Source organism: Mastomys coucha, unplaced genomic scaffold (assembly GCF_008632895.1).
Source record: "Mastomys coucha isolate ucsf_1 unplaced genomic scaffold, UCSF_Mcou_1 pScaffold7, whole genome shotgun sequence".
In the NCBI taxonomy this organism is placed as follows: Eukaryota; Metazoa; Chordata; class Mammalia; order Rodentia; family Muridae; genus Mastomys; species Mastomys coucha.
In genome coordinates, this window is record NW_022196913.1 from 98,780,122 (window position 1) to 98,796,278 (window position 16,157).

A 16,157-nucleotide genomic window follows, 5' to 3' on the forward strand; every position below is an offset into this window, starting at 1 on the left:
TCCCCAGAGGCTGGTAGTGACATTTGCTATAGAGGAACAGAAAAGGCTATCCTTGTCTCTGGCATTCTGGGGTTTGCGGCTACGAAGCCAGAGAAACACAGGGATGTCCGTATGAAGTAAATAACCCCCCTAGCTAACTAAGAAGAATGGAGATGTAGGTACAAGGTCATTCAGAGATTCAGAATTTTCCTTCTGCCAGGTTTGGCTGAAGTTTCAGATATGAATCCTGAAAATTTTTCCTATAGCCATGCCAGGAAGGAAAAAGAAAGGCTACTGATAGGTGTGTGTCTCAGCTAAACCACCCAGGGTGATCTCAGAACAAGCATCTTTCAGAAGGTCAAAATTTTATTTGATCTGATCTAGAAAAAAGTGTAGAACAGTTCTATATCATCTATCTGTCTGCCTGTCTATCTATTTATATCTATCTATCTATCTATCTATCTATCTATCTATCTATCTATCTTATCTATCATCTATGTGTCTATTATCTATGTATCTATCATCTATCACATATCTATATATTCTATCATATATCTATATTATCTATCTATCTACATCTGTTTATCATCTATCTGTCATCTATCTACATCATCTACTATCATTGATCTATATCATCTATCAATCATCATCATCATCTATCTTTCTATCTACCTATTACCTGTATATCTATTCTATTATCTATCATCTATGTACCTATCCACTTCTTTCTCCTCCCCCCCCTTATACATGTGCATATTTGTGCATGTCAAGGACCATATTTGGTGTCTCCCTCTGTTGATCTCCACTTTTTGAGACAGAGATTTTTCATTAAACCTAGAGGTCACAGACTTGACTAGGCTGGCTGGTCAGTAACTTCCCACCAAGAGTTTTGTTCTCTTCCTCCCTTTCCTCCCACCACTGGGGTTACAAATGCATGATGCCACACCCAGATTTTAAATGAGAACTGGGAATCAGAAGTGGGTCTTCGTGTTTCCATACCATACCATTTCCCCAGCCTCAGGACAGGTATGTACTCATACCTCTGCAATCAGAAGGTATCACACCTTTCCCCTTACCTTTCCCCTCTGTGCCCAGGCCACACAGGTCCTTGCTTCACAGTGGCTTCCCATAAAGCATCTTTCTCTTAGGCCAGAGTACTCAGTAGGTAAAAACTTTGCCACATTCTTCTTAAAGTTCATATTTCCAGTGCTTGCCTGGCTCAGGATGAATGGAAAGAAGGGAAGAAAGAAAGAAGGGGAAAACAGAGATTCCTTGGTCTACATGACTTCTGAACTGCCCTACCTGGGGTAACAGGAAATAAAGAAAAGACAGATACAGACACAGAAAGTCATGATGGACATATGTGCTGATGGATACACACCAAATGTAGAAAGAACCATGAAACTCAGAGCAATTATTTTATACATCTGAATTGGGTTTATTAGAATGTGGGTTTACTAAGATACAGGTTATTGTATAAGCTGAAGAAGGAAACAGATGGTTGAGCTCAGTAGAGGGGTCTCCATAGGGGAGCAGTCATCCTAGGGAGGCAGCTGTGGTTGACACTTTCTGTACACTCTCTATTACAAGGATCAGGAGGGAATGGCTTGTATTTCCCTGAGCCTCACCCCTCAAAGGCGTTGACATGGGTTGAGGCATTGGGGGAGCAAATCTGTGTTCTATCTATTGAGTCTGGGCATTGCTGACTCCTTACATCCACTCAGATTCTCCTCCCCATGGGAAGAAAGGACGAAAAGGACGGCTGAGTGATAGTCAGTGCAGAACTGAAATCCGTTGCAGTCACATCTGGTGATTATAGGTGTGTGCAGGGCCAAGTGCACTGGCCAGATACCATGTCACCTTTTACACGTCTCTTATTCTCTGTCTGTTTTCTCATGGATAATTTAGGGCCTGTGGTGCTATCCAGTTCTCAAGGTTTGTGAGTAGCAAGGGTTACAGTGTATGGCAATCTAAACACATGCCTAGAACTCATGGAAGCAAAGCCAATGTGAAAATAGCAACAGAGCCTTTATGTTTGGGTTCAGATAGGGGACATGAAACACCCCCCTTCTTGTGCCAAATATCTAGAACTTCTGCTCCCCGCATTGTGCTGGACAGAGTCCTCGTTTCCTTCAGTAACTGCAGAAATCTATGCAACAAGTAGGACCCAGAGAAAGCACTCAAGTCCTGAAGTCACACCTGGTCTCATCACACATTAAAAGACCAAAATGTGGATACTTCGTTACTTCTTAAAAGGGGGAACAAAATACCCATGGAAGGAGACAAACTGTGGAGCAGAGACTGAAGAAAGGACAATCCAGAGACTGCTCCACCTGGGAATCCTTCGCATATTCAGTCATCAAATCTAGACACTATTGTGGATACCAACAAGTGCTTGCTGACAGGAGCTTGATATAGCTGTCTCCTGAAAGGCTCTACCAATGCCTGACAAATACAGAGGTGGATGCTCCCAACCAACCATTAGACTGAGCACAGGGTCCCCAATGGAGGAGCTAGAGAAAGGACCCAAGGAGCAGAAAGGGTTTGTAGCCCCATAGGAGGAACAACAATGTGAACTAACCAGTACCCCCAGAGCTCCCAGGGAGTAAACCACCAACCAAAGAGTACACATGGTGAGAATAATGGCTCCAGCTGCATAAGTAGCAGAGGATGGCCTAGTTGGTCATCAATGGGAGGAGAGGCCCTTGGCCCTGTGAAGGCTCTATGCCACAGTATAGGGGAATGCCAGGGCCAGGAAGAGGGAGTGGGTGCATTAGTAAGCAGGGGGAGGGGATAGGGGATTTTTGGAGGGGAAGCCAGGAAAGAGGATAACATTTGAAATGTAAATAAAGAAAATATCTAATAAAAACATTTTATGCTAGCTGAACTCCAGCCTCCCTCTGCAATTTAGGGATTTCATATTCCTGTCAGATAGCTGTTGAGAGGATGATGCATCAAGTAAGCAGTACTAGGTCATTAACATGTACCCAGCGAACCCCTCATCCCGAGTGAATACCTCCATTTACTAAGTGCATAATAATTCATTGCTCTTTTCTGGCTGAATGGGAAATGACCTGACTTACACAAGAGCAGAGAATTTTGACAAGATGGAGCCTTATTTGGACATGTTTGGTGGTCCTTTCATGTTTGTGATAGACAGCACTAAGTACCTGGTGTCTCATACAGCCAGGCACATCAACCTGCTGCCAGCACTGGGGACAGATCAGCGTCTTATGGCACTGACCCTTCCAGAGGCCAAATCTTTAGCAGCTATAAAGTAAATGCAAATCAGGAAATGTGTGGCTTTTGAAATGATCTTATCCATTTTCACACTGGCATGCTCCAAGCTGTCTAGGAGGCTGAGCAAATGAAAAAAGAAAGAAAAGAAAGAGGAAAAAAAATGTGAAAACCTATAGGTTCCTAACAGAATTTTATAAGTGAGTCACCAATGACAGCCATCTCATTTCGAATAAGCTAGACACAGGCGGTCTAGCTGCGCACAGGCGGCCTAGCTGCGCACAGGCGGCCTAGCTGCGCACAGGCGGCCTAGCTGCGCACAGGCGGCCTAGCTGCGCACAGGCGGCCTAGCTGCGCACAGGCGGTCTAGCTGCGCACAGGTGGTCTAGCTGCGCACAGATGGCCTAGCTGTGCACAGGTGGTCTAGCTGTGCACATGCCCCGCAGAGTGACTTCAGGCTCTGGGAAGAGGGAATTGGGTTTCAGAGGCAGGAAACAACAGCTCAGATTTCCTGTTCCTGCTTTTCCCTTTTCTAAACAATTAGAAGATGAAGATGAATTATTTACAAAAATGAACTACAGAAAGAAAGAAATCAAAGAAATGGGGAATTTTTAGTAGCATTTTTCTTCTTTTTGCTAGTTAACTTTTTCAATTAGAGAACATTTTAGATGTGTATACAAACCAGAACAATCTAATGAAATCACACTCCTCTACTGAACCCCAATATCAGTATCAGCAATTATCTTGTCTTGTTCCATGACTAGTTTCATTTCTTTCCCTTCCGTTTTAAAGAAAATTTAAGACCTCCTGTCATTCCACTGACAATACTCTATCAGTAGCTTTTAGCGAGCACCTTCTCTATTCACTTTCCAGTCAGTAGACACAAGTAGCTAGGGAAAGTTGCTTGTTCTCAGAGGTTCCTATGTCTTGTATGTGGGAACAGATTTGAAAAATAGTTGGTATTTATCACATCAAATCTGTAGAGAAAAGAGTGTAAACGATACTAGGCATATTTTCCATGCTTTGTAAATTTATTTTACACAATGTTCTTCTAAACTTACAGTGAACTTGGTAATACAATCTCACTCAGTTTTACTAATGAAAACACTAAAATAACAAGAGCTTATTTTCTACCAACACTGCAAAGCTAGAGGTGAGCTCACCAGGAAGTACACTGTGTTATGAAAGCACAGGAATAAAGGAAGTCAATCTATATCAAGGGCAAATCTGAAAGGCAAATAGAACACTGCTTAGTAGTCAAGAAGAACAGAGGTCCAGATCAAAGCAAGAGCTTGAGAGATAAGCCAGCAATGGCCAGAAATAGAACTGAGAGAGCAGATGAAACAAGGCTCTACGGATTTTTGTGAACTAGCCTGGAGAACACAGAGAGGAATGGACAACAGCTGTAAACCAGATAAATCGCAAGATCCAATATTGATAGAAACAAATATCTGGAGATTGAACAGAATAGAATAAAAGTGGGAGCTACAGAGTCCTATGGAGTAAACTGAGAAAGAAGTAAGTCTTTAGGAATATGGAAATAAGTATGGAGTTCATTTTATGTACCTGAGTCTGAGCACTTTATGATACAGTTTAGCGTCAGTGACTTGGATAATGTCTCTGACAATGTGGAAGAGAAGTAGAAAACATGCATGCCAATCACTTACTAACCCAGCAATGGGATGGGGAAGGGTGGCTGCTCCTGCAATAATTAACACAGTCCCAAGATCTGACCCATTCTATCGAGATAGCATTAATCCTATCTCTATGAGCCAATTGTTTTCCATTAGGCTCCACCTTGTTAAGATTTCACTGCTTTATTATTGAAACACTGTGGATCAAGATTTTCTCACAGAAGGCCTGGAAAGATAGCTAAACTGTTAAAAGTTCACAACCAAAAGCTGTCGAGAGTTCTGTTCCTAGCACCTGTGCCACTATGGAATTATTCAGCTGTAAAGAATAATGAAATGTATAGCTAAGTGAATGGAACTAGAAAGTATTATATTGAGAGAAGTAATCCAGATGCAAAAAGATGAACATTAAATGTTCCTTCTCATCTGTGATGCCTGATCCAAACCGTGTGTGTGTGTGTGTGTGTGTGTGTGTGTGTGTGTGTGTGTGTGTGTATTTTTCAGATATGTAACTTGGAATAAGCACAAAAATCAGGAAAGTATAACAGGATTATAGGGCAGAAGCAATAGAGAGAAAGAACAAGCAGGATGCAAGTGATTTCCAGGGGCATATGGGTAAAACTTGGGGGGTGCAATTTAATTGGAGACAAGGAGATAAGATCAATACAGAAAAAACTGGGAGTTAAAATAAAATTAAAGATGTCTGAAAAAGCCATATGAAATCTATTAATTAATTAATTAATTTATTTATTTATTTACCAAGAATTACATACAATACATGTAAGTCTCTACATATAGTTGAGATGAAGTTTTACCACTTAGGCTAACAAAGGGCCTCCAAAAAGCCATAAACTAACAAAATCCTTAATACCAAACATAAGAAACCCCCTTTCTAGTTATTGGTCAGGAGAGTTCAAAAGTACCAAAACCAAAATATAGAGTCTTCATTTTCCCTTTGTTACATCTCAGAGGTTTGGTACTAAAAACCTAGACAACTACTCAGAGCTAGAGAAGTCATTGCTATTAGAGAAGAACCTATTACTTCCACTTTGTAAAACTGGCACCATTCCTCAGTACATCCTAAACACTTATCCTTATATTCTCAGATAAATGTAGACACCCCAGCCTGCCTGGCTGGGCTACGGATTCCAAGAAATGTATTGCCAGAAGCATTCACTGGGTGTTAGACTTGTTGTGTATGTTTAGTCAAAAACTTGTAATGCAGCATAAGAGTAGATTTGAATTGGTGGGGCTCTGTGTAGAGTCCATCGCACAGTAGAGGCTGTTATGCTCTGAAACGCTGCCTTCAAAGATGGGCCATGGACTGCCCTTAGTGACTACCTTGGAATGTGAAGTGCTCTTACTATACCTGAACTGATAAGAGTGGGATGCCTTGTCTAAGTTATTTATATAGTTATTTATCTGTATATATTATTTATGTACACATAACATATAATTGTTATATGTGTATAACAATATACACAATATCTGATAGCCACATTCCATCTTGGAGTCTGGAATTTTGGTAAATACCAGAATGCAGGTGCCTATATACAAGCCCCAAGAGAAACCCTGATCATCTCTCCCAAGCTTCTCAAGTTGGCCACAATCCATACATGGTGCCTCATTTGTTGCTGGAAACTAATAGTTCCTGTGCGACTATGTAGGGAAGGATCCTTTGGCATTTGAGCCTGCTTCTCCCGCATTTTGTCCCAAATGTCTCTTCCTTTGTTGCATCTATTCCATATCGTTTTGCTGTAAGAAGTCACAGCTGTGAGTACTACCCCCAACACTGGAACTTGAGATGCTCAAAACAAGGCATGAGACCTAAGGTTGCCCCCAAAGAACCCGCCATTGCCACTAAGAGTGGCGGTGCAGCTTTTGGGTGCCTGCCATGTGGAGACAGCAGATGCAGCATCTGACAGCATCCATCATGTAAAGCCATTTTTAGACTTTAATTTCTCAGTTTTCTCCTTGAGCTGCTCCTGGAGAAAGTAGACTCAGCCTGGAGTGTGGGGGAGGAAGGAGGAAAGAGCGAGTGGAAAAAGGGAAGCAGATGAGGATCGCAAAAGAAACAGGAATACTCTTACCACTTTGCAGATCAGGGAAGCGTGTGTCCTACCTGAACTAGGGCAGGAGAAATACCAGCCTAAGTCAGAGATCAAATTTTGATCATTTTAATATCTTCATTGCAGAAAAAAGAAACAGGTTAGAAAGGCCACATGGTCTGACAGAAAACATTCTCAAGGGTGGGGGGGGGATCTGTACCTGAAGGAAGAAGGGAGAACACCATTTTCTTTAGTTGAAAGCCACCAAATACACACAATTCAGGGGAACCAATGCCCTAACATTAACCAATGTCTAAAAACAAACAGATACATGAAGCTTGCAGGCACATATGTCCATCTGGAGTGAAAGAAATCCTGACATAGAAGTTCAACTATGACTTTTATAAGCCATGTGATTTGTTTTGTTTTGTTTTGTTTTTTAAAGGGAGCCCCACCCCCCAGCCTTAGAACCTCAGTTTCTGCCTTTCTAAAATGTGGCCTTAACTACTAACCCCACTTGTGAGAATAACAGGAAGTACCTGGCATTCAGGAATCTCCATGTAAATTCGTCTCTTTCATGCTTCTTGGGTATTCGCTGCAGCATGCCCCCTTCACAATTAACTTTGGGAAAGAAATGATTCTGTGGGAGGGTGTGCTTGCACAACCTTTGATAGTGAGCTTGAGTCTTCAGAATTTACAGTTTGTAGTATTTGGCTTGATTTTGGATGTTTTTCTCTCTCATTTTTTTTTCATTCTTTGAACATTTCATAGAATGTATTTAGATCAATTTTGCATCCTCTCCTAACTCCTCCCTGATCCATCCCACCAAACTTGGTATCCTATTTTGTTTTTAGACTCATGGTGTAAAAATTGTGCTGCCCCACACTCTTGAATATGTCTTTGTCTTTTCTACATATCCAAGAAGAAATTAACTGAGGGCCTCAACATTCAAGAAAACTGTCTCCCCCTCTCCCAGGAGCTGTCAGCTTTTAAGAGCTCCTTATATAAGAGTAGAACTTCATGTTTACGTCCCTTCTTCATACTGAAATATTGCCCGGCATGAACATGTGTGGGTCTAATACATGCTGTCTCAACTGCTGAGAATTCCTGTGTGCCACTGCTCCACTATACCCCCCAAACATTGTTTCCTTGGAGTCAACTACTGCCTGCATTTCTTTCAATGTGTCCATTCTCTCCTCAGAAAAATTTCCTGAACCTTGGGAACAGGGCTGTTTTATAGATGTCGCATTTTCTCTGCATCTTGACCAAGTTGAGGGTTTTTCAGTTAAGTACCATCTATCAGAAAAATATTATTTGACAGATTATTTTTTGACACAGGTGCTGTGACCAGAATAGCTTTGGAATTCACCTGACTGGGATGGCAGAGATTGAAGAAGAAATGACAGACGCACACTGGGGCTGGGCCAGCTATGTGCTTTGATGGAGAGATACAAACTGGAAACCTACCTGTTATACACAGCAAGAATGAGCAGGTGATGTGTAGCCACATTTGGTAGATCCCTGTAGTCATAGTAGCCATCCTGGAGAGGAAGCTACAGTTAAATCTCTCTACACATAATGTCACAATCAGTACCCAGCCTCCGGAAGGCTTTGCTTCGTGTTTTCTAGGAGCCTTTTAAGGGAAGACCTTGCTATTCTCATGTCTGAGACACTGGGATTCTTGTCATGGCCATGTTCAGGTTCATAATACATGTTCACTCAGGACTCTCTCTGTTTCCCATAGACAGGGTCTCATTCTGTAAGGCTAATTGGTCTGGAATTCACTAAGTATCTTAATCTGCTTTTGATCTCATGGAAGTTCTCTCTCTCTCTTTTTTTTTTTCTTTATTTACAATATCTCCTTTCCCAGGTTCCCTTCCAAAATAAAGAAAAAAATAAAATAAAATAAAATAAAATAAAATAAAATAAAACAAAAAAACTAAAACAATTCCCTGTCCTCTCCCCCCTCCCCCTACTCACCATCCCACCCCCTTCTGCTTACTGGCCCTGACCCTTACATTCCCCTACACTGGGACATAGAACCTTCACAGGACCAAGGTCCTCTCCTCCCATTAATGACCGACTTGGCCATCTTCTGCTATACACATGCTGCTAGAGCCCTGAGTCCCTCCATGTGTACTCTTTGGTTGGAGTTTTCTCAATCTCCTGAGTGCTGAGATTATAGGCATTAGCCTTCATGCCCAAAGTCAAACCTGAGATTCAGATCCATGTCGTCTGTATTATCTTCTGCAGTTTGGTTGTGAGACCAGCAGCCAGTTGTGCTCAGCTCCCAGCTGTGCCTCCAGTATGAAGTAGGACAACCACTACATCTACCACCATTCATCACTATCATTTTTCTCAATGAGAACTCAGTTTATATATCCTTTCCTATTAATTCCACTTGCGACTATGGGTTGAATATTATTCTTTCAATAAGATCAGAAATTTTCACATCCTTCTAAAGCACAATTCTACCATGTCTTGCATACTAGAGAGGTGGAGAATATTGGAGTCAAACAAAAGAAGGAGAAGGAGGTGTTCCCTCAAGTCAAGGCAGCATCCCAAGCCTCTCACAAGAAGCACAGGAGGTTTGTGAGTACCAGGGAGCTCACTGCAGCTACTTGGCTGCAAGACACAAGAGTGCCTGGCTCCCCCCAGGAACTGCCAGCCAGTCTTTCTGCCAACAAAAGTTGGAAAGAATCCTTCTCTACAGCTCTTGGGTTTCCCTCTTATATTTCCCACTGCATATGGAGTCTTAATTAGAGAGACTTCAAAGCCAGTAGAAAAACACACATAGAAAATACACTTAGAGTAAACTTTCATTTTCCCTTAGATTCTTTTTTTTCTCCCTCTCTCTCTTTACTGAGAGTGAGGAAGACAGACTCGATCCGAGGGCCTCATTCTTGGATGCACCTAAAGTCATCTGGGAGCGTTTAAAAATACATATGCCTAATTAATTCAGAATCTCTGGGTAGTTTTCCAAAGCTCCCTGGACGGCTCTAACAGGAAATTACTACCAAGTTAGATGATGCATGTGGTTTCCTTTACCTTCACCATTCAGCTAATCTTCTTTCATTTAAAGTATGACCATAAAGTAATTAGGCAGGCTTCCCATCACGAGCCAGTTAGTCACTCTTGTTTCCCTTTGTGTCGTATTTATACGGTATAGTGTGGTTTTAGGGACTTTTCTAATGCTAAAATATCTAGAAGGCAATGCACAAACTTAACCAAGGTAGGCAGCACTGTAAATGCTTTCAGGGCCAGGCGAAGATGCTTCATGTGTAATAGAGTGTAAGGGTGAGGTTTGTGGGGTAAGAAATATGATCTCTACTCATAAACATTCATAGATCTTCTTTCCTTTCATCCCTCTCTTCTTCCTCCTTTGTTCTTTCATTACTAAACATTGGGATGGTCAGATGAGAGATTAACCTGCTTGCTGAGTTCACCCATTAGTCACCTGCTTGAGACTTCTATGCAAAATATTCTGATTAGCTATGAAAAGCAAAATTGCAGAAGTCCTAATACATTCCTAGATGTTCAAAAGGCACTATCTTTGAAGGCAAACCCCTATTACTGTAAACATCATATTCTTCAGACACAGAATTCAGAGAAATCATGCTGGATCCTTTCTGAGGATTAGCTCTTATAATCCTGGAAGGTTGTATGTAAGCTGCTGCAATGGAGAAAAGCAATTAATAGTTCTACCAAGCCAGGATACCTAAGAACATTAACCTAAGAACATCAACAATGACCAGAATGGCAAGATATCACCAAAGGTGCAGTTTTAAAAGCCCTTTATCTTAGGGTTAGCAAACAGTTTTCTAATTGCACTTAAGGTCCATTTATCAGGAAAGAATTCATGCCTATGTTGTAAAACTAGCCAACTAGTACTGTAAAACTAGCCAGTGAGCCCATGATATAAAGGTACATACCTAGTCTTATTGTAACTTGTTATTTTGTGTTCGTTTGATATCCTTGGCAGGCCTTCTCTTTCTTGTAGGGAGATGGACGGGGAGGAGGAGGAAAAGGAGGAACAAGAAGAGGGATGGATCTGATAGAGAAAGGAGCAGCAGGAAAGGGATTTGGAAGAGAGGAAGGAGGGGCAAAACTAAAACTGGGATGTAATACATGAGAGAAGAATGAACAAACAAATAAGGCTTCATCATAAACAATAGAATGACACCATCTTTTCTACATTCTACGATGAATGGACAATAACACTGAAGGACAGAATAGAATAATGAGCAAACCTTGCTGCAAGATAACTCATCTCTTTCTTTCATACACCTTTATCATGCTACATATTAAGTACATCACCCTGCATCTTTCATCTGCCTAATTGTCCTTTGATCGCTTTGCACAGTTCTAACTTTCCTCTTGAGTTTGATGTACCTCCATCCCACACATAATTGTGAAAGACACTGTTGACAGTGTATCCCATAGCTTCCAGAAGGGGAGAGCTCATCCTCCCAGTGCAAAAAGAAGCTCTCAATCTGATGTCCTCTAACTCAGCATGCTAACCTCCCAATTATTGACCTTTTACGATAGGTAATTATCTAAAAACCAGAACCTGACCTGTACATTATAAAAATATTTACAACATCTCTGAGCTGTGCTCGTTAGATGACAGTAGACAACCTGCCCCCCCCCACACACACGTACATATTGTGACAATCAAAATGCTTCCAAATACTGCCAAGTAACTCCTAGGAGACAAATCACCCTAGATGAAGTTCCATTGCTTTAATGGAACACAATAACGCAGTGCCTACCAGGAAATGGCACAGTAAGCTCCATCAGTTTGGGGCCTGGCAAGCATTATATCCAGCATCCAAAGGAAAAGCCCCAGTTGAAAGGAAGTGAGCTTTGGGAAGATCAGTTGTGTCAGTTCCATTTAATTGTAAATTTGGACAGGCTCTGCCGAGTGAAGTACAGAATACTTCTTGCCTTGGGCACTGATATTGTATTAGAATAATAGCAACCTGAGAGGCATCTGGGTTTTGTGGTGTGTGTGTGCATGGGCAAGCTCTGCTCATTGGATTGTTTTGAATTAATGTGGAAGCTATAAATAAAGTGTTCTCTCTTTAGGGGACTGGCTTTGATCTATTGTTATCCTCCTCTCTTTAGTATTCTTTAAAGGCAATTTTCATTCAGATCCTTCATCAGCAAAGCAGGCAGACTTCAATAATTCCACTCAAAAGCTTTCCTTACCTTCTGCACACAGCCCCATGTCAATCAACTGAGCGTCCCTCTCTCCTTAGCGGCTGTCCCCTGAATGCCCCTGGAGAATAGAAGATGGATGGACTATGCTGAGGTAACTAGGGCAAACATGTAATTCAAGGAGAGTAAGTTTGACTGACATTCCCCTCCTGTGTTGAGGTTACTGAATAATTGTGATAGAATGTCAGCAATCACAATTCTTTAGTACCCTCAAGGAAGTGGCTCAGTGGAGGTGTGTCTCCTGTTGTGGTAAGAAGCAAGATCCAGAATTCTTGCCTCCAGTTTGGTTATTAGGAATGAGCCATCGTATCAGCAGCCTGATTTCTGCAATTGTTAAGATCTATATATGAAAGATAACATGAGCTTTCAACGTCCCAGGCCACCATGAATCCAAAGTAATTGTGTATTAGGGTATCAGAATGAGTTTCCCTGGAAATAATCCCAGCCCTGTCTCTTTCTTGCTTTGGTAAATCTATCTGTCTAAGACTCAATTTTCTCATAGATACAATGGGAATAGTCATGTCCTATTACAGCATTAACAGAACCTTTTAAAATCTGCTATGTACAGTGACTGTCATAATGCCTGGTTCATGCATGATGCTTATCTCTCCTCTTCTCCCTCTACTTCTCCCCTCCATTTTCCTTCCTGTTGTATACATTTATATGTATATACATATGTATACACACACACACACACACACACACACACATATGGTTTTCTTAGGTAGCCAAGGCTGGCTTTAAACTTATAATCTCCAACCTGTAACCTCTGAACTTCTTGAATCACTTTTTCTTTTTAAATATCATGCTTGTGCTCCTCCTCTTCCTTCTCCAACTTCCCTTCTTCCTCATCAGCAGTAGTATTAGTGTTTATTAGAAAATAATTAGAAAACCTGTTTAGGTTAGTGTTTGTGTAGTATACCCCTCTTTATACATGTTAACAATGGTTTTAGGTATTTTTCTCATCAGACATAGAAAGAGGAGACTCTTTCTAGAGACCAGAGAAGTCCCCAGATGTCCAGTTTCTTAGACTTTCCATGGGTGTGTTATGTGACTTAAACCAACGATTCTGAAGGATTGTGGAAGTACAGTAGATTTTCCCCTGCCTCTCTTTCCTTGCAGAGCCTGAAATGTGAATTAATGGATGTTGAAGACTTTGGTGGCTTCCAAAAGTAGTGAGGACTAATTGATAGGTGGTATCCATTGAGGTTGTAGCCAATGAAGGTTGGTACATATACTTCTCAACTCTACCTCTGTCAGTTAAGAACCCTGGGATACGTTTTACCTCTGAGCCTCCAGAGTCTTACCTTGAATCCATGGACTGACTACTGTAATTTCAGAAATGACTATAGTCTGGGTTAGTTTTTGGAAGAATTTGTGACACACCCCTCAAGATGCTGAGGGTTAAGAGAATTGTCTCATCTCAAATAAGAGCAGGACCTCACTGAGAGCAGGCATCTTTCCTTTCATCTCAAGTAAGGCTAGATAGGGGTGTACTGAAGGAAAGACTACATTAAGGATATGAGTTAAAGATGGAGCTGCTACTAGGTACAAAGATGAAAGTCCTATAGGATAGAGGGCAAGGACATTCAGAAGAGCAAATATAATCAGGAGAGTCAGGAAATCTCTGGACTAGAATTTAGAAGGAAGACTTTGAGAATGAATGAGTCAGAATAGTCCTTTGATAGTCAAGCTGTGTCACTGTAAACCAAGGTTATAGATGGAACTGCAAACTATTCATCTTTGTTTCAGATGAGGAAGCCTGCAACTCTGGTTTTGTTGGAAGGATAGAATACTATGGAAGAACACTTAAATGTAAGTGAAGTTTAATTCAAAGATGAAGCCCTGCTTGAGTGTGCAATTTAGGTTCTATACATCCCTCATCTGTATAGTCAAGTTATTGATTCTGGTAGTAAACCCAAGGTTGTTCCCTCAGCAATTTGGGGACCTTATGTCTGATGTTCTTATACTGTATTGAGGAGTTGCTGTTCCCCCAGTACTCTCGATGCATCTTATAGGGAGAGCTACTTTCCTATAGGAAAACTAGTAATTAACCTAAAATTATGAATAAAATACATTTTATTTTATCATAAAATTTGGCACTTTTTGTCTGCTCAACCAAGTGCAGCTAATGTTTCCATCTTCCTTGGGGAAAATAAAACATACCATAGGGAAATCCAATTTTAGCCTCCCAAAATTATGTGTTCCTCTGAAGGCCATTTTGTCTTTACAGAAGGTAGTCTGCCTACTGTACACACCTGAGATGCTCACTGAAGGCATTTGGGCACTCATGGAAAATGAGAAGTAACCACAATTTCACTTTTCAGAGACTTCAGAGACCTTTCCTCATTTGGAGAAGGTGTGGGGACGAATGTTAAACACAAGTCTGGGCTTACATCTTTGAAGCAAATTGGAATCTTGACCACAAGCAATGAAGGTAGCTAGTCTAATTTGAAGACTATTTGCAGGTAAATAAGGGCATGTGAGCTTCTGGGGACCCATGTTTTCATGCTATCAAAACTCAAGGGAGAAGAATGGTGGATTGACCTTCAGGTCAGGACACATCTCCAAGAAATGCCAGCAGCTATCTTCATATTTATAATGATGTTACACTATCAGTCTGCAGTTCTGTTACCCTTAAAAATTACTTAATGAAAATATAAATACACAATGACAGGTTCACAAATAATATCCATAGAATTGGTTGTTCAACTACTATAGGCTAAAACAACCTTCTTTTCTCTGTATTTCTCCTACTGTCTATGTGCCTGCCCCTCCCCCTACACAGATATGCCCATAAAATTTGACATGTAAAATGACGTTTGAGGAGGACATTATTATCACTATTTTAAGTGAGGCTACAGCGATTTTAAGAAGTCAACTTACATGACCTGATAGCTAGTTAAAACATGAAAGGTTAGAATTAGTCTACATTCAAAATGTTTCATACCATTTCATCTTTAAGGGTATTGATTAGCTCTGCCATACTAGCAAAAACAGAAAGTAGTAGACTTCAAGGAAATTTTAAGGTCGAGGTCACTTTCTAAAAAGTCTTAGTGATTTAACAATGATACTATGTGATTAGTGGTTGCTAGATATATCTTCAAAACAAGGGATAACCTGGCAATGGTTTTCTGTGAAGGATGACTAAACAAGGCTGTGCTATTCTGCAAGTAACATGGGACTTTCCTCCTTGAGTGCTTTGCAGTCTTACTGTCAGATGCTGGCCATTCATTGGTCTGTGGCATTGACATCATGTGGAAATTTGTGAGATAGTCTTTAAAGAATATGCTCCTACTAAATTAGAACCCCCCTTTTCTTTTTATAAGATCTTGCTATGATTCTTATGGATTTTTAACTTATAGATGGAGCAGTTTAATGCCTTAAACTGTAAATGATGTGTCTTGTTATAACTGTTTATAAAACCACAGAGACCAGCACAAAGACATTATTAAAGCAGAAAAGAAAGTATTTGTTGCGAGCCACCAGCTGCATGGGGAACTTGCCCAAATCATACAGCCCTGAGCTTTACAGCTGTCTTTTATGTAAACAAAAACAACAACAACAAAAATAACAACCACATTCTGGATCCCAGTTGTTACACTCTAGTTATGAAAAGTACAACTAGAGAGGACAAAAAGCAAGGTTGGTATATTTAGAGACTTTTTACTTGGGAGCTTTACTTGAACTGTGGACTAGGTCTTTGCTTCTATTTTGGCAGGTGTTAGAGCCTATGTGCTAGGTTTTAAGGACAAAATATTGCCCCTCACTTGGTATCAGTGGTGCTAAGATCTGGGGTTTCTATAGACATGATGTAAATCATGGACTTGGGGCAAGTGGTTATATCATTCCCTCAACATTAACAGTTAACATTAACATTAAACAGAATTTACCCTCTGTTTTACAAAGTAGGCAGTTGAGCAATCCAGATCCTATATTGAAAGATAAAAGCAAAAGGATTAATGGCCCAGTAATGACTGAAATTACTTAACCAGGGAAAATTAGTTAACCAGGGGAACCTAGAGAACAAAAATTGGTACCA

General features: G+C 40.7%; 1 long non-coding RNA gene across 3 annotated transcripts; it reads left to right on the forward strand.

Annotated features, from left to right (window-relative positions):
- Nucleotides 1-9,456: 9,456 nt before the first annotated feature.
- On the forward strand, nt 9,457-15,754 carry LOC116081998. 3 transcript variants are annotated; one of them, XR_004115129.1, is made up of 5 exons: nt 9,457-9,487; nt 13,238-13,339; nt 13,868-13,930; nt 14,443-14,583; nt 15,547-15,754. It is a non-coding gene; the product is annotated as an uncharacterized LOC116081998 (long non-coding RNA). The 3 variants fall into 3 exon arrangements; XR_004115128.1 differs by lacking the exon at nt 9,457-9,487 and adding an exon at nt 12,081-12,209; XR_004115130.1 differs by lacking the exon at nt 9,457-9,487 and adding an exon at nt 12,081-12,209 and having other exon boundaries at nt 14,443-14,552.
- Nucleotides 15,755-16,157: the final 403 nt, after the last annotated feature.